This window comes from Fundulus heteroclitus, unplaced genomic scaffold, assembly GCF_011125445.2.
Source record: "Fundulus heteroclitus isolate FHET01 unplaced genomic scaffold, MU-UCD_Fhet_4.1 scaffold_41, whole genome shotgun sequence".
Taxonomy (NCBI): domain Eukaryota; kingdom Metazoa; phylum Chordata; class Actinopteri; order Cyprinodontiformes; family Fundulidae; genus Fundulus; species Fundulus heteroclitus.
In genome coordinates, this window is record NW_023396824.1 from 1,379,602 (window position 1) to 1,398,458 (window position 18,857).

At 40.3% G+C, this 18,857-nt stretch overlaps 1 protein-coding gene and 2 long non-coding RNA genes across 3 annotated transcripts in view; 2 read left to right on the forward strand and 1 right to left on the reverse strand.

Moving 5' to 3' along the window:
- LOC118560258 (protein NLRC3-like) overlaps positions 1-18,857 on the reverse strand; it is a 492,641-nt gene that overhangs the window by 430,660 nt on the left and 43,124 nt on the right. The window lies entirely within an intron of this gene.
- LOC118560273 lies at positions 950-18,117 on the forward strand. The gene is made up of 3 exons (XR_004929235.1): positions 950-959; positions 17,890-17,892; positions 18,029-18,117. It is a non-coding gene; the product is annotated as an uncharacterized LOC118560273 (long non-coding RNA).
- On the forward strand, positions 3,030-11,162 carry LOC118560271. Its single transcript, XR_004929232.1, has 2 exons — positions 3,030-3,663; positions 8,246-11,162. It is a non-coding gene; the product is annotated as an uncharacterized LOC118560271 (long non-coding RNA).

Here is an 18,857-nt window from a genome sequence, read left to right on the forward strand (position 1 = left end):
AGACAAAACAGGACAATAATTGGTTCATTATTTGCAGTGGATAACATACAAGATGTAAAATCTTGTATGTTACGCCTTACCGCAAACTTCCTGTTTGCGGTAAGGCGTATTGTATCACTTCCTGTTTTCACTGCGTTAGCAACGGTTTGTTGCTCCAGATTCTCACGCTTTTATCTTTAATCTCTTTGCTGTAACATCTGTTTCTAATACATAAGCACTTTTAAAACATTTTCTGTTGCTGCACATCACGCTTGGGAACTTCTCGTGTTTCACGGTTTGCTCTCTTGGCGTGGTAGAAGGGCGCTAGCCTAGCTTTAGCCTAGCCTAGCTTTAGCTCCACAATGGCTTCCTCTCCTACTATTACTTCAGCTTCTCCGTCTCTGACTAAGTCTCCCCTTATCTCCTGCTCTCTGTGTCAGATGTTCAGTTATTCCTCTGCCTCCTTTAGTGATAATGGTACTTGTAATAAATGTAGTGTTTTTGTAGCTTTGGAGGCGAGGGTGTCAGAATTAGAGTCAAGGCTCCGTGCTATGGAAAGACCAGCTGATAGCCGCCCCTCTGCTAGCGCGGAGCCACATAGACCTAGCGTTAGTTCACTTAGTGGTCCTCCAGAAGCACCCGAGCAGCCGGGTAAGCAGGCCGGCTGGGTGACAGTTCGTAGGAAGCATAGCTCTAGATTTCAGCCCCCAGTTCACCACCAACCCGTCTGCGTTTCAAACAAATTTTCCCCACTCAGCGACACACCCGCTGAGAAGCCGACCCTGATTATTGGGAGCTCAATAGTCAGAAATGTGGCACTAGAGACACCAGGGACCATAGTTAAATGCCTGCCAGGGGCCAGAACAGGCGACATAGAATCTTACCTAAAACTGCTGGCTAAGGATAAGCGTAAATACAGTAAGATTGTTATTCACGCTGGCGGTAAGGACACCCGCTCACGCCAATCGGAGGTCACTAAAGTTGGTGTTGCTTCGGTGTGTGAGTTTGCTAAAGCAATGTCGGACTCCGTAATTTTCTCTGGTCCCCTGCCTGATTTGACCAGTGATGACATGTTTAGCCGCATGTCATCATTCAACCGCTGGTTGTCTAGGTGGTGTCCTGAAAACGACGTGGGCTACATTGATAAATGGAGAACTTTCTGGGGAAAACCTGGTCTGATCCGGAGAGACGGCATCCATCCTACTTTGGATGGTGCAGCTCTTCTTTCTAGAAATCTGGCCGGATTTATTAGTCCTCCTAAATGCTGACAACCCAGGGTCCAGACCAGGAAGCAGAGCCGTAGTTTAACTCACCTCTCTGCAGCTTCTGTACTGTTACCCATCCATTATCCTATTGAGACGGTGTCTTTCCCACGGCCAAAACTTAACAGATCAAAAACTTATCTAAAAGGAACAAATCATAAAAACCTAATAAAAATCAATACGGTTCACCTTGAACCTAAAAATAAAACAATTAAATATGGTGTATTAAATATAAGGTCTCTCCCTCCAAAGACTTTGTTAGTTAACGAATTGATTTCTGATAAACAGATTCATTTGTTTTGTCTCACAGAAACCTGGCTACAAGAGGACTACGTTAGTATAAATGAGTCAACTCCCTCCAATTATTCAAATTTCCACATTCCCAGATCTGTTGGAAGAGGAGGAGGAGTGGCAACCATCTTTCAGTCTGATTTATTAATTAGTCCCAGGCCAATTAATAACTACAGTTCTTTTGAACATTTAACCCTCAGTTTCCCTCATCCAAATTGCAAAGCAATAAATCCTCTTCTGTTTGTTGTTTTGTATCGTCCACCAGGCCCTTACACTCAGTTTTTGGATGAGTTGTCAGATTTCTTATCTGATTTGGTGTTAAATACTGATAAGGCTATTATAGTGGGTGATTTTAACATCCATGTTGACACAGAATGTGATAACCTTAGTGTAGCCTTTAAAACTATCCTAGATTCAATTGGTTTTGCTCAAAATGTGCATAAACCGACGCACTCTTGGCTCCATACTTTAGACCTTGTGCTGACATATGGCATTGATTGTGAAGAATTAACAGTATTTCCTCACAACCCTGTCCTATCTGATCATTTTTTAATAACATTTGAGTTTAATCTAACTGAGTTCTCCACCCCCAAAAGAGGGTTCCATTATAGTAGAACCTTTTCGGATAATGCTGTATCAAAACTTAAAGAGTCTGTCCCCTTTTTAATATCCTCCGTTTTGCAGAAATGCCCTGTAGATGGCAGCAATGTTGTTTCTTCCAATTCACAAATAGATGTCTTTGTAAACGGTATGACTTCGTCATTGCGTTCTGCATTAGACAATGTAGCTCCCTTGAAAAAGAAGGTGATTATTCACAGGAAGCTGGCTCCTTGGTTTAATTCAGAGCTGCGTTCCTTGAAGCACAATGTTAGGAAATTGGAGAGAAAATGGCGCTCTACACACCAAAAGGAATCCTACCTAATCTGGAAGAACAGTCTATTGTTGTATAACAAGACCCTTCGCAGAGTTAGAGAATAAGAATAATCCTAGATTTATCTTCAGTACAGTTGCCAAACTTACCCAGAGCCACAGCTCTGTTGATCCATCCATTCCCTTAGCTTATAGCAGTAATGATTTTATGGGATTCTTCATAAATAAAATTGATTCCATTAAAAATAAAATAATTGGCATCCTCCCAAACATGATTACCTCATCCTCAGTAAGTGAGGCAGCATTGGAGGAATCCTTAGAACCTGCGCAGTGTCTGAACTGTTTAAAAGCAGTAGAGCTTTCTGAGCTATCTAAAATTTTAGCTTCATCTAAACCTTCTACCTGTATGTTAGACCCAATCCCAACCAAGTTGTTTAAGGAGGTATTCCCTCTGATCAGTGGTCCTATTTTAGACATGATTAATCTATCCTTGGTAAATGGATATGTACCACAGGCTTTTAAAGTAGCTGTTATTAAACCTTTACTTAAGAAACCATCTCTTGATCAAGATGAGTTAGTGTTGGATTTATTATAGTTATTCTACTTTTAATCTATATTCTAGTTATATTATGTGTCACTTATAACAACTAAATGACTATGCAATCTTATATTTTACTAATAACATTCTTGACCATTTACAATATTATATTATACTTATTACTGAAGTGTTATTTCTCCTTATATCAGAACACAAGCATGCGAGCAGTTGCAGGTTGCACCCAATTGTATCTTGCAGCTGCCTGTGGAAGATAAAGAAGTTACTCCCATAACAATGAATGCTGTTGTTGTGTATTGGTTCCCTGCCTAATAGATTTCAACTGGTTTGTTCCCCTTCCCTCAGCAGTTGAAATCCTGTGTAACTAGGGCGTTCCAATTTTCAATAAAAAGCCTGGCGAGCGGAGACTGCTTCAGAGTGGTTTGGAGGATTGTAAACTGAGCAGTCTCCGAGCCCTCTCCTTGCAAGATAAACATAACTGATTCTCTGTGTCTTCTTTGTGCAGGTTGCTGAATAAGATGTTTGGTGTTTAAACCTAACATTAAATGGTCCTTCGAGCCGGAGTTCAACATACCTAACGATCCCAGCAGGTAAAGTGAGGTTCCAGCAAGTTTGTGGCCACAGCACTAAGACCCTTTCCGGGACTGGTCCCTCCTTTACGGGCTGGGATCCGAAGGTTGAAGAATTCCAGAGACACAGAGAATTGTGAGTAGAATTTCGTTAAAGAGGAATGAGTGAACATTTCAGATAAAGAACAGTTAAAGTCCGCAGGAGGACAGACTCCTCTAGTTTAAACTAACTAGTTAAATTCTGTGAAGGACTGCGGAGTCCTCTGTTTTCTGAGAAACAAGATAAAACCCTGACAATCCTAGGCACTATCAGGTAGCAGATAAAAAACAGTTAAAGTCCGCAGGAGGACAGACTCCTCTAGTTTAAACAAACTAGTTAAATTCTGTGAAGGACGGCGGAGTCCTCTGTTTTTAAAAAAAATAGGAAATCTAAACAGTTAAAGTCCGCAGGAGGACAGACTCCTCTAGTTTAAACTAACTAGTTAAATTCTGTGAAGGACGGCAGCGTCCTCTGTGTTAGATTAAAAGTAAGAGCTCAAAAGTGTGACTGTGTGTGTGTGAGGAAATACAAATACCACTAGGTATTTTATTTCATACCAAAACAGGCAAGAACAAATATGACGAGCTTTTGTGGATGCATGTAGGCAAGAAAACTCCACCTTGAAGGTTGAAGTGAGTTTTACCACAAACAGTTATTGATCGTCATCTTGTCTAAATAACCCCAGTGTTAGAACACAGCAGGTGTTGCAACCCACTGGGTCCAAACATTCACCAAAATGGGAAAGGGACAAAGTGAACAAAAATGCGAGCTACTCAAGAACTTACATGTAAAGATTGGAAAGTTGTTGAGAAAGAAGATAAAGCAGCAATTGTGCCCTTATGTTATTAGATAAAAAAAAAAGGTACAACTTCAATGGCAAACTATCCACTTCTGGCATAAACGAACTACAGGAAAAAATTAAATTAAAATGCAAAAACAAGGAGAAGCAAATGGCAAAAGAAGGTCTTGCCCAGACCCAAGTCTGGATAAAAACAACAGGACCCACTCTGATCAAATTTAACATTTAGCTACATGGGTAAAATAATACAATTCAGGTTTAAGAGGTGACTTAACAAACAGAAAATAGCTAAAATTCCAGAAGGCTATCATTAATAAATCGGGAAATTTAAAGGGGAAATACAGAGCAACACTCTGGGAGTTTTTTTTTAGAACAAGGAGGTTTCGTATAAAAAAAAAAAAAAAGAGAGAGACGTCTCGCAGAACACTACGCGCAAGCTGTCTGTCTGTCTTGTACAACATATTGTGTCTGTGGAAATGAGATCATTTTGTTTGAGTGAGTGGGGGAGAGACTGCTTGGATCCGCGGAGATTGATGTCTGTGCGCTAATGGGTTTTTGTGTGTAAGTCTGTGTGTGTAGATTTGTGCGTATGACAGAGCTGAGAATAGCAACTGAAGCGTAAGAGAATTACGATGCATTTGATTGAAACTGGGGATAAAGGTTTTGTTTTTGTGTTATTTGGGTGCCTAATTATGGAGTACAGTTAACCAGAGCCGTGGGGAAAGTATTCAGTTACACTATTAATGCACAAAGCTTGTATTTGACAATGGATTCATGACAGCTGTAAAAATAATAGAGTAGGGTCTTTTTATATTGTAATGTTATAACTTTATTAACTTGGCAAACAGCATGTGGGGAGATTATATGGGAGAAGTGGAGCTGGATGGAATATGTGTAGGGGAGACTTTTTACACTGATCTGAGGCGAACCTCGGGGGGACAGTTTGACCTAAAGCAGGACAATAGATATGATAAACAAACCTGACCATGATTTAAACATCTGAATGTGTTGGACGAAGAATTAACGGTTCCTGGTGACACCCCCAGGAACAACACATTATTAGAAACACCCATCAACCATGCGCGTCATCTGTTACTACACCTACAGCTCCAACATCGCTGAAAACAGCCGAGGATTGGTCGCTGATAGTTGATATGTCCCGCCTGCTGCTCAGGGCGCAGCCCTCCCCTCTAGAGGCAGACTTGCTGTCTCTGCATTTGATAAACTAAGGGACCGCTCAGGAATATGTGTTTGAGAAAGAGAGTAAATAATAAATGAATAATAAAACTTATATCTGTGTTTAGGAGTTAAAAAATATTTCAGCATGAAATATTTATTTATTCACTCATTTTGTTTATACATTGTGTAAACATCAGGGCGTAATAATTTGTGATTTAGCTCATTATTGGCTATAGTTCATCATTTTATGGCACCAGAATGTTGTCATTCCAATTCTGAAAAGTACCTAAAAAGAAAAATAGTTTTTGTATAAGCATAATTTTAACTAGTGTGGTTTATTGCAAAAGTGCATATTAAAATTCCCAAATGAGCTTTTATACTTTCAGAAATAAAAAGATAGAATACGAAATTCATTGAAATAAAAATTTTAATAGTTTGAAAGCCCTAGTTTAAATATAATACACTAGACTTAAATCTGGTTGATCTAAGGAAAGCAGGAATTAGCTCACTAACAACTTCTGCTAATTGTAGGTCTAGGAATCACCAGTTAGCAGAACCAAAAGTTAAAAGTTAAAATGGAACTTAAAGCTGTTTGGTAAAAGTACAACCCGGTTGATTAGATAGATTTTATCAGCCCTACGTCTAGTCATGTATCAGTTTTACAGTTATCCTCAGATGGAGTTGCTGATGTTTAAGAATTTATGAAGAATGTTACTGGTTTAAATCGTTTTACCACAGAAGTTAAACTTTGCAGAGCGACAGAAATCAACAGGAACAAAAAAGGATTTGGAAAAATTAAAGGGGAGATCCCAAAGTATTTCTTTAATGTAAACACATTCTCTAAATTAGATAATTTGATGGCGAGCATCATGACTGTCAAGCTTTAGCCGAACAGACAGCCAAAAGCAGGGCTGATCTGAAGGACGTTCCCCTGACTGAGGGAGAAACATTGTTTGTAGATGGCTCATCCAAAAAGGATGACAAAGGCAAAACAAGAACTGGCTACTCTGTAGTCACCGCTGACACAGTACTAAAAGTTTTTTCTTTGCCACAACACTACTCTGCCCAAGCTGCAGAATTAGTGGCCTTGACTGAGGCCTGTAAACTCATGAAAGGAAAAAAAAAGTAACCATTTACACTGACAGCCAGTATGCCTTTGCAACCACACACACACATTTGCCCAACATTGGAAAAATAGAGGCATGATAACATCGACTGGAAAACCAGTAACTCATGCAAATTTGTTAAAAGAACTCCTTCGAGCCGTACAACTTCCTGCGAAACTCGCTATATGTAAGTGTATTGCACACACAAATAAAACTGACCCTATTTCTAAAGGAAATGCTTTTGCAGACCGTCCGTCCGTCCGTCCGTCCGTTGTCTTCCGCTTATCCGGGGTCGGGTCGCGGGGGTAGCAGCTTCAGTAGGGAGGCCCAGACGTCCCTCTCCCCAGCCACTTGGGCCAGCTCCTCAGGAGGAATCCCAAGGCGTTCCCAGGCCAGCCGGGAGACATAGTCCCTCCAGCGTGTCCTGGGTCTTCCCCTGGGTCTCCTCCCGGTGGGACGTGCCCGGAACACCTCTCCAGGGAGGCGTCCAGGCGTCCATCCCAAGAGCCAGCTTCTGCAGAAGCTGGCTCTTGGGATGCTTTTGCAGACGAAACTGCCAAAACAGCTGCAATGACAGACACTTTCGTGTGCACACTTTCTATGGACCCTGAGCCTTTAACTCATGATGTTTTAAGGGAAATGCAAAACCAGGCCCCACAACAAGAAATAAAACTGTGGCAGCGCAATGGTGCTGTACGGACAGATGGCTTGTACACCTGACCAGCAAATAAACCCATTCTGCCTAAAAATCTCTATAAATGGGCAGCAATTTTGAGCCATGGGAAGTCCCATGTCTCAACAGGAGGGATGGTGGGGTTAATAAACAAAGTATACACCACCTATGGGTTTAACTCTTATGGGGTTAATAAACAAAGTATACACCACCTATGGGTTTAATTCTTATTCAAAAAATTTTTGTAGATCATTTCTGATATGTGCAAAACACAATGCTCAGGGGAACCTGAGACCAAAAAGAGGTCAGTTTCCAAAACCTGATTATCCGTTTCAACATCTACACATGGACTTTATTGAATTAAGTCCTAGTGAAGGGAAAAAATTTTGTCTGGTAAAAGTTGATTCATTTTCCAAATGGATAGAACTATTTCCCACAAAACATCCAGATGCGTTAACAGTGGCAAAAGCTTTATGTAAAGACATTATCCCTCGCTATGGGATACCAGAAAAAATCTACAGTGATAATGGATCACATTTTGTGAACCAAATCATTGTTAAAATAGGCCAAGCCTTTCATATAGACTTAAAAAACCATTGTTCATATCATCCTCAGAGTGCGGGCTTAGTTGAGAGAACTAACGGAACAATAAAGAACAGACTAAGAAAGTGCATGGAAGAAACAGGAAGGCCGTGGACTCAGTGCCTAGACCTTGTTAAACTGCACATAAACATTACTAGCACAAATGGCCTGACACCCTATGAAATGGTGTTTGGTAAACCATATAGACTGCCCTATTTTGAGAACAAATGGGAAACTGATGATGAAAGCACTCTAGCAGACTATATGAGAAAAATGCTGGAAAAACAGAAACAAGTGACAGAACAAACTGACAGTGTTATAACTTCTGTGTCTCCAAAGGAAAACCAGTTAGTTGAACCAGGGGACTGGGTTCTGATAAAAAGCATAAAGAAGAAACATTGGCATTCACCTAAGTGGGAAGGACCTTTCCAGGTTTTGCTGACCACTGGAACTGCTGTAAAGATTGCAGAGCGGAGCACGTGGATTCACTTAACACATTGCAAAAGAATCATTAAACATGACTAAGGTCACAATTTCCATTATTGCATTCAATTTGACTGTATTAGTCTGCCTCCTAGTGATCGCTTTGTGGTATCTGTTGTAGTATTGTAATTCTTCAACGAGCCTCAGAGTAAGTCCGTTGTACAAAGGGGGTTGTATTTCTAGTATACAATCGTCTCAAATCGGTGAAGATTGTCCACACCTCTGCCGAGGGGTCTTTAGGAAGGATTTCAATCTGCAAACAGAATGCTAACTGAAAAAGGGAAAAGACTTGTGTGGTTGGGGATAGCCATCCTAACCGTGGCAGCAGTATTTATATGGCTATGGGAAGCTCAAATTCTTCATGGAACTAAAAGAGCCAGAGAACCAAGAAGAGTGGGCCACTACAATCCTAAACCTTCCCAAATTATGAAACTATTACAAAATCCATGTAAAGAGTCGAAAGATGGCAAAAGAACTGAAGGGCTATATTTTTGTTATCAGAATAATAAGCTCCGGACTGTGATTAGTTTTAATAAAGACCAATTCAAGATAGGAGGTTACAAAGCTTCTGATTGGAAAGGTTACAAATGGTATTTAGATGGCACAGGAATGAAACAGACAGGGCACAATTGGGAAAATGTGTTTGAGACAACAGATCATACGTGGAGACAAAACACATACGGTACGAGTAACATTGCCAGACAGTGGAAAGGAAAGGTGAAACTAACTGATGCCAGTAATACTATTTTCCTGACGATAAATACCACCCATAAACCTTTTGGAAAACCAGCCAGTTTCAGAAAATTTAAAGATCCTCCCTGTCATGGTTTAGCCCTGTGTATTTGGCGCCCTCACCAGACAGATCCGTGCATTACCTTGTTTTTCTGCCCAAACCTGACAACAATAATGATGCCTGAAGTTACTTTAGGACAAAAAACTGTCTCTCCAATAACTCCACACATATATGTAGATCCTACTGCAGATGATTGGTTCAAAATTACCACAGGAATGTCCGGAAAAAGCAATAATTGGCTTTTAATGGTGGAACAAGCTGCTCATACTGTATCCACAGGTTGTTTAGTTTGTATGGGTCCCAGACCCTTGCTACAGGTTGTACCAGCAACAATGACTCCTGAATGTCTGACTGAAATAATGAATAACACAGTGCCTTCTGGAAACTGTACATTCTGGGACACTATTTACCCTCTAACTACTGAAGATAAAGGAAAACCGCTGTTTTCAAAACATGTGGCTCCAGGTAACTTCACATGTGTAAATAGAACTGGATCAGGCAAAAAATTAGGAAAGTTAAATGAGACCCAGTGTACAGAAATACTTTCAGTAAACATAACTTTCAAACCTGTAGCACGTAGTGACATCTGGTGGTGGTGTGGTGATAATAGATTATTTGACAAACTCCTTTATAACACCATTGGCCTTTGTGCATCTGTGACATTGATTTTGCCAGTTTCTATAACTCCACTTACAGTACGGGAATTATTGACCGCGGTGAAAAGTGTTTTTCCACACGCTTGGCAAAAAAGAAACAAGAGAGCAGTACAAGGTTGGAGTGAGGACGATCCAACTTATATTGATAGCATAGGAGTTCCCCGCGGAGTTCCAGATGAGTACAAAATCGTAAATCAGATTGCAGCAGGATTTGAATCTTTTATTTGTTGGTGGTGCACTATAAATAAAAACGTAGACAGAATCAACTACATCCATTATAACGTTCAGAGATTAGATAATAAAACAGAACAAGGTTTTGCAGCCATCCATGAACAACTGTCAGCTACCTCTATAATGGCTTTCCAGAACAGAATTGCTGTTGATATGCTCCTAGCAGAAAAAGGAGGTGTCTGTGCCATCTTTGGAGAACAGTGTTGTAGCTTTATTCCAAATAACACTGCGGCAGATGGCAGTTTGACAAAGGCCCTAGAAGGCCTCCGTTCCTTAAACAGCAAAATGAAAGACCATTCTGGAGTTGATACATCTATGTGGGATGGCTTTGGAGAAGTGTTTGGAAAATACAAACAGCTAGTGGTATCAATTTTAATGTCTATTGCTGTGTTTGCAGCTATTCTGACCTTATGTGGATGTTGCTGTATTCCGTTTATAAGAGCATTGTGCACTAGAGTGATAACAACAGCCATACAGCCCGTAAAAGAGGAAATGTATGCGCTGCTTGCAACTGAAAAATCACCAGCTGATTCTGAAAATGAAGACGAAGAGACATCTCTTAATTTTCCAGACCTGTATCCTGATCCCGACGACTGTGACGACCTCTGGGTGTAACCTTTAAGTTGTGAATGAATTTATGGTTGAAAATCTGACAAGAAGAGACCAATAAAGGATGAAACATAGCTTAAAGTGAATAAACAGGAGGGTAATGTTGGATTTATTATAGTTATTCTACTTTTAATCTATATTCTAGTTATATTATGTTTCACTTATAACAACTAAATGACTATGCAATCTTATATTTTACTAATAACATTCTTGACCATTTACAATATTATATTATACTTATTACTGAAGTGTTATTTCTCCTTATATCAGAACACAAGCATGCGAGCAGTTGCAGGTTGCACCCAATTGTATCTTGCAGCTGCCTGTGGAAGATAAAGAAGTTACTCCCATAACAATGAATGCTGTTGTTGTGTATTGGTTCCCTGCCTAATAGATTTCAACTGGTTTGTTCCCCTTCCCTCAGCAGTTGAAATCCTGTGTAACTAGGGCGTTCCAATTTTCAATAAAAAGCCTGGCGAGCGGAGACTGCTTCAGAGTGGTTTGGAGGATTGTAAACTGAGCAGTCTCCGAGCCCTCTCCTTGCAAGATAAACATAACTGATTCTCTGTGTCTTCTTTGTGCAGGTTGCTGAATAAGATGTTTGGTGTTTAAACCTAACAGTTAGTAAATTACAGACCTATATCTAATCTTCTTTTCTTATCTAAAATTCTTGAGAAAGTAGTTGCTAATCAACTATGTGAACATTTACAAAGTAATGACCTACTTGAGGAGTTTCAGTCAGGCTTCAGAGCTCATCATAGCACTGAAACAGCTCTGGTGAAGGTCACTAATTAAATTCTCATGGCCTCAGATAAAGGACTTGTGTCTATAATTGTCCTGTTAGATCTCAGTGCTGCATTTGATACAGTTGATCACAATATTCTCCTACAAAGACTTGAGCATACTGTAGGGATTAAGGGAAAAGCATTAGGCTGGTTTAAATCTTATCTGTCAGACAGATTCCAGTTTGTTCATGTAAATAATAAATCTTCCTCAAACTCTAGGGTCACTTGTGGAGTACCACAGGGTTCAGTCCTTGGACCAATTCTATTTACTATATATATGCTTCCGATTGGCAAAATTATCAGACAGCATGGGATTAATTTCCACTGTTATGCTGATGACATGCAGCTATATTTATCCATAAATCCTGATGAATCCAATCAGTTACTTCGACTGCAGTCATGTCTTGATGACATCAAAAGCTGGATGACTTTAAATTTCCTGCATTTAAATTCTGACAAGACAGATCTTTGGGCCAGAGTCTTCAAAAAATAAAGTTCTTAATCAATCACTTAATCTGGATGGCATTAACTTGGCCTCTGGTAATAAAGTTAAAAATCTTGGTGTTGTTTTCGACCAAGACATGTCATTCAAATCCCATATTAAACAGGTTTCCAGAGTTTCCTTTTTTCACCTCCGGAATATCGCCAAAATTAGAAACATTCTGTCCAGGGGTGATGCTGAAAAACTAGTCCATGCATTTGTTACTTCAAGGCTGGACCATTGTAATTCTTTACTATCAGGAAGTCCACAAAATGCAGTTCGAAGTCTTCAGCTGATCCAAAATGCTGCGGCAAGAGTTCTGATGAAAATCAACAAGAGGGATCATATTTCTCCAATTTTAGCTTCCCTGCATTGGCTTCCTGTTAAATCAAGAATAGAATTTAAAATTCTCCTTCTAACGTATAAAGCCCTTAATAATCAAGCTCCATCATATATCAGAGCTCTGATTACCCCATATGTTCCTAACAGAGCACTTCGCTCTCAGACTGCAGGTCTGCTGGTGGTTCCTAGAGTCTCTAAAAGTAGAATGGGAGGCAGATCCTTTAGCTATCAGGCTCCTCTCCTGTGGAACCAACTCCCAGTTTTGGTCCGTGAGGCAGACACCCTATCTATTTTTAAGACTAATCTTAAAACTTTCCTTTTTGACAAAGCTTATAGTTAGAGTGGCTCACACCCTGAGCTATCTCTATAGTTGTGCTGTGATAGGCCTAGGCTGCTGGAGGACATCAGGGTCTAATTTTCTCACTCTACTGATTTCTACTGTTCTTTAGTCTACTGTTCTCCAGTTTTGCATTGTATTACATTGAAATGACTGTCGTCATTTCAGCTTTTAACTTTTTGCTCTCTCTCTTTTTCTTCATAGTAGGTACACCTGGTCTGGCGTTCTGTTAACTGTGACATCATCCAGAGAAGACGGCTCACCCGGTACTACCATCTAATGTAGAACAGATTACTAGATCAATGTGTGCTTCTGTGCTTTTTTGTCTCTCTTGTTGTGTCTCTGCTCTGTCTTCTGTAACCCCAGTCGGTCGAGGCGGATGACCGTTCATACTGACCCCCGTTCTGCCGGAGGTTTTCCTTCCCGTTAATGGGGAGTTTTTCTTCCCACTGTCGCTTCATGCTTGCTCAGTATGAGGGATTGCAGCAAAGCCATGTACAATGCAGACGACTCTCCCTGTGGCTCTACGGTTCCCCAGGAGTGAATGCTGCTTGTCGGGACTTTGATGCAATCAACTGGTTTCCTTATATAGGACATTTTTGACCAATCTGTATAATCTGACCCAATCTGTATAAAATGATTGAACTTGATTTTGTAAAGTGCCTTGAGATGACATGTTTCATGATTTGGCGCTATATAAATAAAATTGAATTTAATTGAATTGAATTAAAAGAAATCACAAAGAAGTCACAAAAAGAAAGTGGACATGTACACACCAAACACATGAAAGTGACACCAGAGAATGAAGGAAAACCTGAAAAACAAACATGGGATCCACCAGTTGATGTTTCACACTTAACAGCAGAACAGCAAGACAAAGTAAAAAAAAAATGCTAAGAGAGGAAAGGGAAGTTTTTGCATGAAATGAATGGGATACAGGATGCATACCTGATCTGCAGATGAAAATACATCTCAAAGACAGTATTCCAGTTATAAAAACATACAACTCAATTCCTCGTCATTTGTATCAGGAAGTGAAAAAGCACATTCAAGATCTACTCAGTAGGGGGTGGATACAGGAGTCAACTTCTTCTTACTCATCACCAATAGTCATTGTGAGAAAAAAAGACTCTACCATCCGACTTTGTGTGGACTCTAGACAATTAAACGAAAAAACACACCCCGACAGACATCCCAAGAATTCAGGAAATTTTGGAAAATCTTGGCGGAAATTCCTGTTTTACTGTGCTAGACCAAGGAAAAGCCTACCACCAAGGCTTTGTTAGTCCAGAGAGCCGAGCATGCAGTGCCTTCATTTCACCATGGGGACTTTTTGAATGGCTGAGGATCCCCTTCGAACTAACAAATGTCCCAGCTGCTTTTCAGAGGTATATGGAGGGTTGTCTTGGAGATCTCAGGGATGAGATATGTGTGCCCTACCTCGATGATGTTTTAGTTTTTAGCAAGGATTTTGACCAACACGTGGAAAATGTGAGAAAAGTTTTACAAAGACAAAAAGAATGTGGAATCAAACTCAGAGCAAAGAAATGTGATTTCTTTAAAAGGGAAGTCTGTTATGTCGGCCGTGTCGTTTCAAAAGATGGACACTGGATGAATCCAAAAGAAGTAGAAGCTGTGCAATCTCTGAAAACATCAAGTCCTAAAACAGTCAGGGAAGTAAGATCCCTTGTAGGCTTTCTAGGTTACTACAGATCATTCATAGCCGACTTCACAAGGATAGCAAAATCGCTTTATGACCTGCTGTCACATCCAAAGACAAAGAACAAATCCTCAAAGAAAGGTCCTTCACAACTACCACCGTCTCAGTCTGTGGAATGGACAACATTACAGCAGGAGGCACTTGAAAGGCTTGTAGATGCTTTTTCAGATCCACCAGGAATGGCGTACCCAGACCTTGAAAAACCTTTTGTGTTACAGTTAGACGCGTCAGAGGAAGGTCTTGGGGCTGTCCTGTATCAGAGGCAGGAGGGAGCATTAAGAGTCATAGGCTATGGTTCACGTACACTCACTCCAACTGAGAAAAACTACAAACTTCACTCAGGGAAGCTTGAATTTTTAGCTCTGAAGTGGGCTGTTACTGAGCGATTTTGAAATTACCTTTTCCATGCCCCACACTTTACAGTGTATAGTGATAACAATCCTTTGACATATGTGATGAAAAGTGCTAAACTGAACGCGGTTGGACATCGCTGGGTCTCAGAATTAGCTGATTTTCGTTTTACTTTGAAGTACAGACCTGGTAAAGTCAACCGAGATGCAGACTTTCTGTCTCGCAAACCTGCAGAAATGGACAAAATAATGTCAGCATGCACAGAGGAATGTAAAGCAGATGACATAGCAGCACTACAACAAGGACTCGGAGCAGATCACAGTGGTGATACTGACTGGATATCAGCTGTAACATGCAATGTGGATGTACTGTCACAACTAACTGTTCAATGCAAAACTCCAGTTGACCCAATAGCAATCAAAGACATTCAAATTGCTCAACAAGAAGATCAGGTGACTCAACGAGTAATCACATTAAAGCAGAAGAATGAGAAAGTGAAATACAGGGATAAAGTGAAAGAGCCAATTGAAGTAAGACAACTTTTGAGACAATGGCCTCATCTTTACCTAGACGAAGATGGAATTTTACGCCGAAAGACAAAAACCAGAAATCAGCTTGTAGTTCCTGCTAAGCTCAAGACACTGATTTATCAGCAACTCCATGAAGAAATGGGTCATTTGGGCGCGGACAGAATGATCTCATTGGTCAGGGAGAGGTTATTTTGGCCAAGAATGCGAGAAGAAATTGAACATTATGTTACAAGAGTCAGCCGCTGTTTGAAACAAAAGAAGCCCAACCGAAATACCAAAACCCCACTACAAACTATTACAACCTCTGCACCTTTTGAACTGATTTCGATCAATTATCTGCATCTAGAGAGAAGCAAAGGTGGAGTAGAGTATATTCTTGTAATAGTAGATCATTTTACTAAGTTTGCGCAGGCTTATGCAACATCTAACAAGTCTGGAAAGACAGCTGCACGCAAAATCTTTGACGACTTTATTCTGCGATTCGGATACCCTGCTCGAATCCGTCATGATCAGGGAAGGGAATTTGAGAATGAGTTGTTCAGAAAGTTGGAAAGTTACAGTGGGATACAGCATTCGAGGACAACACCTTACCATCCTCAGTCTAACCCAGCTAAACGTTTTAACAGAACTTTGTTAAGCATGCTCAGAACACTGGAAGAAACACAGAAGCCTAACTGGAAAGACTATTTGAACAAAGTAGTACATGCATATAACTCCACAGTGCATGAATCGACTGGCTTTTCACCCTTTTTCCTGTTATCTGGAAAAGAGCCAATCCTACCCATTGACTTATTGTTTCCAAAAGAACAAAAGCAGTCACAGTCTCATCAAGACTATGCAGACAAATGGCAAAAGTCAATGCAGGAAGCTTACAGCATTGCACAAGAGAACATGAGAAAAGCAAGTAAAAGAGGACAAAAGTATAACAGAAAAGCCTGGAGTTCAGAACTTCAACCTGGAGACCACGTTCTTGTCCAAAACCTGTCTGAAAGAGGAGGACCTGGAAAAATACATGCTTACTGGGAGAACAAAACATGTCATAAAAGAGAGAAGAGGGCGAGACAGTCCAGTTTATGTGGTGACACCCCTGGATGGTGAAGGGAGGGAAAGAATCCTTCATAGGAATGTCTTACTACCCTGTCCTTATCTTATTGATGAAGAACCAAAAGCAAAACACAACCAAAAGAGACAAGTAAACAGACAAACACGTCAAACCAGAGATCAAGTCCCTGAGGATTCAGACAGCTGTAGTGAGGACGAGTATTCTATGTGGATTATCCATCAAAGCACGACTACCAGTCTCAGCCCAAAAGCCCCCGTCTTTCAGCCCAGATTAAGCCAACCTGCATAAGAAACCCAAACTAGGAGACATGTACAAAGACAAAGCCAGTTTTGGGATGAGAACAATTCTGCTAACGTCAGGCATCAAGTGGACGAGGGAGATGAGGAAAGAGACATGCAGAACCAAGACCCAAGTCAAAATCCAGACATGGATACTGAAGATGAAGCAGTGGAATTCAGTGCTTCTTCAGAGGGTGATCAGGAGGTGGAGCAGGAGCGACGTTCCTCAAGAACACGTCAACCTAAATCCATCTTTACATATAACGAGTTAGGGAAACCTAGTTTCATGTCTTTGAAGAAAAAAGAATGGTATTTTGAACCATACATTGTCACAGTTAAAACTAAAGTTAATTGAAAAGGTTTTATTGTTCATTTGGTACAAAATATTTGGTTACAAGAAAGAGTCATTTTACAGAAATGTATTTCTGGTGACTACAGCTACACTTAAAAGTTATTGATGCATTTATAGAAGTGAGTGTTTTGCAGGGTAACACAAAAGTAGTCTGTAAGAGGTCATACTACATTCAAAGTATGTGTAATGTGGATACATTTATTAAGGTGGAATGGTAGATTTAGCCATATGTGACTTAATGGACTTGGGAGGCCTACCAATGTACCAATGATTTAAGTCAATACACTGAAACAGGAATATAAGTAAATGTACTTATCCTGTATACATGCATTTGTATTAATTTGAGGTGTAGTATTTGTTATTGTGTTTGAAGAACGACATGTAACAAAATAGTACCTGAATGAGTTTAATGTTAGAAACTAGTAGTAAGGATACATTCTTTACGTTTTAAAGTGTAAAATGTATTGGAAACATTTTATTATTTTAGTAGGGGAGGGTGTAGAGCCCCAGAAATACGTTAGGAAAGTGAAAATGTCAAATTGATAAGTATAATTATTGATTGGCAAACATGTATTTAATTTTGTATTTAGTTAGAAAAATGGATTTGGTTTATGACTGAATATGTGCTCAAATTACTTTATTTTTGTTTGGTGTTATTTCACAGCTCTTTGTCATGATAATACCCCTTTAAGAAAAACAATGCATTTTGGGAAAATGATAGGAAAAAAAAATGAAAAGAGAAAACATATCTGCTGTATGCTCAAACCGTGGATTTTTTGTTTAATAAAGTTGCACAAAGACGAAAACCTCTGGTTTATTTTTAGTTCGTTTTAAGGCTGCAACACTATCACAAAGGTCTATATATTCCAAATCGCTAACAGATGATGATAAATCCACGGAACTCCTGTCACTAATTAATCCATCACTCTCTGCTTCCTATGGAGCACTGGTCGTCGCCATCTTGGATAATAGTGCGTAAGGACTCACAACAGATGGAGCCTTGGGACTTCCTCAGCAGCCGATCCGCACCGTGACGTTTCAAACTGGGAGGTGGCAGTACTGTTCTTCTCCAAGATGGATGCCTCCAGTGGAGGCATCCATCTTGGTGAAGAGCTTAGTTTTCATTTGATCCTCATTGGTCCACAGAGACAAACAATATCAGACACTAAATGACAGACATGATCAGATAAACAGGATCAATATCTCTAAGGTCAGAATTCATCATCAGGATCCAGTCAGAGTCTCTTTAAAGTCAAACTGCTGCAGCTTCAACCTCTGGATCATCAGGACAGCTCAGCTTCTCTCCTCCACTAAGATCATCACCTCCACTTCCTGCAGAGAGAAGAAGGAGCAACAGAGGAGATCAGTGAGTGTTTCAGCCTCTGGAAGCTGAACATGAACATCTGTTCCTGAAACATCAGCTGACTAAGAAACATGGAGGCTGTCCCTGAACACATCTGGATGAAACTAGTGAGAGAAGGACACATGTCCAGATGTGCTGAGTGGACTTCAGCAGAGCTTGTGCTCTGTAGAAAGACCACATGGTGACTAAATGTAATGATGGGCTGTGAAATCAGTGATTTGCAGGCTGCAGTCAGACTGATCTCAGAGCTGTGACTAAGATGAAACTGATCAGCTGTTTGCTGTTGAAATGAGAGAACAAAGAGTCTGAGATCAGATCTGATGCTCCACAGCTTGATGAATGAGGACCACTGTCTCTAGACATGGTGGAAGGCATGAACACAACAACAACAGTCATCTTCACATGGACACAAAGACAGGAAGACAACAAGCTGCTGGCTCCTCTGATTGGCTCATTGTTGTCTTTGTGTCCAATCAGGAAGCCTGTCACCATTCTCCTCCCACTGAGAAGCTGCAGCTTTACTGGAAACACTGGATCTTTGCTTTGCTACCAACTGGGTTCAGAACAGTTCTGCTGA